The sequence below is a fragment of the Pteronotus mesoamericanus genome, unplaced genomic scaffold (genome assembly GCF_021234165.1).
Source record: "Pteronotus mesoamericanus isolate MK-2021 breed Mesoamerican mustached bat unplaced genomic scaffold, CSHL_Meso_final contig_130, whole genome shotgun sequence".
Classification (NCBI taxonomy): Eukaryota; Metazoa; Chordata; class Mammalia; order Chiroptera; family Mormoopidae; genus Pteronotus; species Pteronotus mesoamericanus.
Genome location: NW_026555060.1, coordinates 8,809,204 through 8,815,972, shown reverse-complemented (window position 1 = coordinate 8,815,972; position 6,769 = coordinate 8,809,204). Strand labels below are relative to the sequence as shown.

Sequence of the window (6,769 nt, the reverse complement as noted above, 5' to 3'; positions counted from 1 at the left end):
ACATTGTTTTCCAATTTTATTTGACCAAATAACACATTTTGTTTGTTGTTGTTTTTGACAGAATACCTATATACTGGATTTTTTTAAATGGTCTGAAGTTGTTATCTGTCTTAGTCTTTTCAGGCTACTCTAATGAAAATACCATAGACCGGGTGGCTGAAAGAACAGAAATTTATTTCTCATGGTTCTGAAAGCTGGAAGTCCAAGATCAAGGTACCAGCAGATTCCATGTCTGGTGAAGGCTCATTTCTTGGTGTATAGATAGTCATCTTGCTGGGTCCTCACTGGAGGAAGGAGTGGGGAACTGTCTGGGATCTCTTTTCTAAGGGCACTAATCTCATTCATCAGGAATTTGGGTCAATAGCAGTGTGCTATACACGTGAAATACGTAATATATTTCAATTATCTCCTTCAACTACATACTTCGTGCCATAATGATATGGCCAGATCCATAGCTTTCTGGCCATTCTAGTCCAATCTAATCCAGTTAAAAGCTTCCATCTCACATCCAATGCAATACTATACACTCTTCTCTTCCCCTACACCATAGACAAAGAGAGAGGGAGCTTGGTCTGCCCTTTCACCTCTCCTCTCCAACTTCTTCTGGGTTCTGTTTTATCTGTGTTGGAACAAGAAAGGAAAAGGTCACAAAATGCAAGTGTCCTTTTTTTTTTTTGTATAAATGGAAATGCAATTTAATACACTATCATGTATCACTTTTTAGGGGGACATGGTTGACTGTGAGGCCGTATGTATAGTGTGACAGACTTCCAAATGCTCATTCTCTCATAGGGACCTTGCTTGCAATATTTAAAATGTGGGTCTTTCCTAATTAATGCACTGATGAGCACCTGGACTGATATTCTCCAATGTCTTTAGTTCCTACCCGCATGGCGGACCTTAAAGCCTCTTGCCTCTGGGAACTCCTCACCAGCCAGCTGCCCCCTTAGGTGGGGCCCTGGCACTACAGCTCAAATCCAGTGATCTTTCATGCATCTGTAGCTTGTTCCATGCCACTCCTTGCCATACTGCCACCTCTCATTCTCTTTAACTTCGTGCAGACAGCCACAGATGGTAGACCAGTAAGTCTACTGCATTACTAGGTAGATATTTGACTAAGGAATTAGGTGTCTATCTCTCCTTCTTAAAGGTACTGCCAATTTTTAAGGGAGTCTCAACTAGCACCTTTGTTACCTGGTTTTTGGGGTGAAGAAGCTAGTTTTCTCTTCATAGGGATGAGAAAGAAGAGCTATGGTATTGTGGGAAGAGCTTTTGCACTTCAGGCCCTTAAACCTATGCCTTCCCCTCTCCCTCTTCCTCCCTCTTTATTTTTCACGCACAGAAAATAGGTTGGGCTTGTGCTTGAGTGATGATGGCTGTTAAGTTCAACTGCCACTTACTAAGCTCTGGAGATAGTAAGAGTCTGTTCTCCAATTGCCTGAAATTCTCTTTACTCTTTAGAATGTGAATTTTTCTTGGACATGGGTCCTGTTTAACAGGAGAGTCTTCTCAATATTATGTTACAGTTGTTAAGTTCTGGCAGGACACTGGGGGTCTGTGAGACACAGCTCAGCAAATGCTGGATTCTACGTTTCATGAGGACAGGGACTGTGATTGTCTTTTGTATCCTCCAGCACTTCACAGGAGCTCAGTAAATGTTTGTTGAGTGAACACATAGGTGAATAAAATAAATGATCGAACCTCGTCCTTTAAATTTTAGAGTCAGTAAAAATCAGTTGGGAACTTGTAAAAATACAGACAGATGCCCAGGCTTCAATGGCAGAGATTCTCATTAAATAGACTGGAGGAGATGAGATACTTAGAGAAATACTGACTGGTCCATGGGTAGATTCACCTTGTATGATTCTATACCTTCTGGTTAATGATTGCTTAAGCACACATTTATAATGCTATTTTGAGCAACTCTCTCTTGACCACAAATAAAAAATATACACAGAAATATGCAGGCACAAATATACACATCACACATAGGTAAGAGAGGAGAGGAAATGAGGAACAGAATTCACGTCTGAATCAATACTTTGAGATTCATGAAAATGTAACTTCATGGAAAATGTCATAAGGCAACCCTATAACCATTTCTGACTTTTACATATGGGTGAAAGTTCCTTTCCTTATTGTGATTAAATCACATGTTTGTATGCTGCAAATCAAGATTCCTTAATTCTCAGGGTCTTTGTCTGTAATGAAACCCAGGAAGGAGCCATGGATGGGGCAGCGGTGCCTCTATTTTGCAGATGGTACCAGTTATACGAATAAATTATGACTTGGACAGTCTAGAGTTGTCAGTACAATGTATGTCACAAGCACAGAATAAAAATTGTAACCCCAGTACTTCCGAAAGGTGGTCATCATCACTGCAGATGAAGAAAATGTGTTTAAACTATACAACAAGGATATGTGGACTCCAAAGAATCTGATTTAATTGGGAAAGACTTGAATAGATAAGGATAACATTTTTAACAGAAATGAACACAAATAACTATAAAGTCTTATTTCACATATTTCCTTTAAATGTTTTTATTGAAATATATATACAGCAAAATGCAGTTATATTCACTTTTATTCTCAATTTGCATAACTGAAATTGCTTTAGAAATGGAATAAATTTGTTATTTGAAATGAAGTTTCAATCATAACCATGTAATACATAGTAGTAGAGGTTAATTTCACCAGATTAAATTATTATTTTTTAAATCATGCTATTTTCAGATGTTTTCTAGAAAGTTAGAGGACACTCTATGTCATTATCAGAAAAAAATGAATTCTCAAAAAACAATCAAGGCAAGATATAAGTGAAGGAGAACACACTTTTAAGGGCTTCAAGTTATGAACTTTTCAGAGCAGTAGTTAGGGAAAATCTGCAGTCTTCAAACTTATAAATTATGCAATAACCTCTATCATTCCTTTTACCTCAGAGTTCTTCTTAGCATAATAGCTACAGCTATAAGAAAGAAACTCAGGGGGACTGATGCCAAGGCTTTTTAAATACAAAGTTCATGGCATGATGTAAATTATGGGATTAAAAATGTCTTCCTACCAAGAAATAGGTTGACAAAATTCAAATTTTTATTGTGAAATGAAATAAGTCATTTGTAGTTGGATAGCCTGCTGTATCCTCTCCTCTCCCAGCCAGCCCTTCCTCCCTCCCTCTCTTCCTTTTTTTCCTGCAACTTCATATTATTAATTTTTATTTGGTCATCCTTAAGGCACTCATAAAGGAGAAACTACAGTCTGGATAATCAAAATGAACCACTACTTCCTTCTTAAGGCCTAAGTCCTATAGAAGAGATCTTTCTTTATAGAGCATCTATATTAATATCTCCGGCCCCTTGGGGGTATGTGTAGGAGTGGGAGGGAGAGAGGGAACTTGGGGTAAGAGATGGTACCAGGCTTTTTCAATCACCTATGACAGCTACTCAAGGCAGGCTTATTTATATGTTTAAAGGGTTGCTGAAGTTTTAATTCCTTTCAACATAGAACACTAAATATTTTTAGCATGGTCGTAGAAAACCTAGTTTGATCTAGACTCCAAGAATAGCCTTCAGACATCAACAGGAAACCTGGATAATCTCTCTAATGTCTCAGAGAAAGAGCTGGAGCAAAGGAGAGGTCCAGGAATCCTCGCAGGGCAGGACATGGCTTGTAGGGCCACTTACCTCTGACTGTAAACGCCAGTGGCTCATTGGCATTGTACAAAGCTCAGCATTGTTTATTGGTTGTAGGTGGCGGCATTTGACACGCCTGTGTGGGGTATTTTGACTGAACTGCTTCCCATATATGTTATGATAACAATTAGCTTCTTTATTTTTTCAAAAGAAATACAGCATGTCTAAGTGCTGTCAATCTCAAAAAAGGCCACTTCTTTACTCTCCCTCACTTGCTCCCGACAGCCTGCCTCACTACTCACGTGCCCTGCCTTTACCCCACAGAAATGCTTCGATTACACAGAGTCCTATGCCAGATTAGGTCAGTGTCCAGGGCTCTGGCTCCTCATCTCACTCAGGATGCCAAAGATGTAAAATTTGTTGCAGACGCCTGAGCCTTAATGCTTCAGGGGGTAGACCTTTTAGCTGATGCTGCAGCTGTTACTATGGGGCCAAAGGGAAGACCAGAAATTATTGAACAGAGCTGGGGAAATCCCAAAGTAACTAAAAGATGGCATGACCATTGCAAAGGCCACTGACTTAAAAGTTAAATATAAAAATATTGGCACTGAACTTGTTTAAGAGGTTACCACTAATACAAATGAGGAGGCTGGGGGTGGCACCACCTCGACTCCTGCACTGGCCTGCGCTATCGCCAGGAAGCCTTTGAGAACATTAGGAAGGTGCTGATCCAGTGGGAATCAGGGGAGGTGCAGCATCAGTTGTTGCTGCTGTAATTTCTGAGCTTAAGAAGCATCCAAACCTGTGACAACCCCTGAAGAAACAGCTCAGGAAGCTACAATTTCTGCAAATGGAGACAAAGAAAATGGCAACCTAATTTTTGATGCACTGAAAAAGGTAGGAAGAAAGGGCATCTTCATCATGGTAAAGGATAGAAAAACAATGAATGATGAATTAGAAATTACTGAAGACATGAAGTTTGATCGAGGTTATATTTCTCCATACTTTATTAATACAACAAAAGGTCAGAAATGTGAATTCCAAGATGCCAAGTTGTATTGAGTGAAAAAATATTTTCTAGTGTTCAGTCCATTGTACCTGCTCTTGAAATTGCCAGTTCTTACCATAAGCCCTTGATCTTTATTGCTGAAGATTTTGATGGAGAAGCTGTAAGTACACTTGCTTTGAATAGGCTAAAAGTTGGTCTTCAGGTTGTAGCAGTCAAAGCTCCAGGTTTTGGAGACAGTAGAAAGAACCAGCTTCAAGACATGGCTACTGCTACTGGTGGTGCAGTGTTTAGAGAAGGAGGACTGACTCTCAATCTTGAAAATGTTCCTCTTCATGAGTTACGAAAAGCTGGAGTGGTCATCGCAACCAAAGATGGTGCCATGCTCTTGAAAGGAAAAGGTGACAAGGCTCACATTGAAAAATGTATTCAAGAAATCATCGAGCAGTTAGATTCCACATTTAGTGACTATGAAAAGGAAAAACTAAATGAGTGTTTAGGAAAACTCTCCGATGGAGTAGCTGTGCTGAAGGTTGGTGGGACAAGCGATGCTGAAATGGATGGAAAGAAAGAGCAACAGATGCCCTCAATGCCACACGGACTGAAGTTAGGAAGGAACTGTTCGGGGAGGGAGTTGTGCCCAGCTTTGCTGAATTCCAGCCTTGGGCTCATTAATTCCAGCTGAGGAAAATTAAAAAAAATGGGTATAGAAATTATTTAAAAAGCACTCAGAATTCCTGCAATGACCATTGCTAAGAATGCAGGTGTTGAGGGATCATCACTAGTCGAGAAAACTAGGCAAAATTCCTTAGAAGTTGGTTATGATGCTATGCTTGGAGATTTTGTGAATACAGTGAAAAAAAGGAATCACTGATTCAACTAAGGATGTAAGAACCGCTTTATTGGATGCTGCTGGAGTGGCCTCTCTGTTGACAACAGCAGAGCTTGTAATCACAGAAATTCCTAAAGAAGAGAAAGGCCTGGAGTGGGCAGGGTGGGCGGAATGGGAGGTGGTACGGGAGGTGGCAGGCTCTGACCCCGGAACGGTGCTTTACCTTTGTTAATGAGAACAGTGAGAGGACGCTCAAGGCAGTGCTCCTCACCTAGGACCTCAGAGAAGCCAGTTGAAGGAAAGGACTGAAGAAAAGCCTGGCTGACATTTGAGAAAATCACTATAACCATCAGGTACTGGTTCCACTTGAAAACATATAGTAGTTTACTGCTGTCCCTGCCTATGCCTGCAGATACTTTATTTTGTATTTTTGAATAAAACTACATTCATACATTCCTGATAACTAAGTGCAAGAGCCATGTACCCAGGTACTGCTTTCACCTTAAATCTCTGAGGTATTTTTTCTACTATTCTGTTAAAACCAGGATTTTAGTGCTTGGCTTCCACTGATGAGAAGTTAAGCAGCCTTTCTGTGGAGAGTAACAATGATTATGTACAAAGCAGAGAAATACCTGATTATGTGAACATTGTGTAATAAAAATTTGTTTAAAGTTAAAAAAAAAGCCACCTCTCTGCCTGGGCATAATTTCTAGCACTGAAACTAGACATATTCCTTACTTCATTACCTTGCACTGTGTTCAGATCCCTGCCAGGATCCCAGCTGGAACTGCAGGAAGGTGTTAGCTTACTGAGCAGGGAAAAAACCAGCCTCCTGTGGGACATAAAACCATAGTGTACAAGCCTAGGGGATTCTTATGTAATGCTGAGTGATTTATGGATGTGAAAGGGAAATTTTAAAATGTATTCTATCTTTACGGTTCTCTGTAACTTTTAAGAATGGAAAAAGTTTAGGAGTCCAATGATATATTTGAAAATGTTCTGATTTTTTTTTTGGCTTTGATCCTTTAATATAGGTACTCATGCAATAGAAAACATACAAATGTGTAATAATGCAAGGCATAATTGTGACCAAAAATAACAATTGTGAATCACTACTAGGCATACACTTATGTATCCCTCATGATGCTAATTGCAATCTTTATTGATACTCAGATACTTCTCCACTGAATTAATACAAAGACATCTTACATTTTACTCCCCATTTTTTAGTGTACTGCCCTAATACATTTCTTTACAAATTTTTATTAATTCATAATTGTAGATCAGTCCCTAATGATACGC

At 39.5% G+C, this 6,769-nt stretch overlaps 1 pseudogene; it reads left to right on the top strand.

Annotated features, from left to right (window-relative positions):
• Window positions 1–3,955: 3,955 nt before the first annotated feature.
• Window positions 3,956–5,671, top strand: LOC129087567 (60 kDa heat shock protein, mitochondrial-like; annotated as a pseudogene).
• Window positions 5,672–6,769: the final 1,098 nt, after the last annotated feature.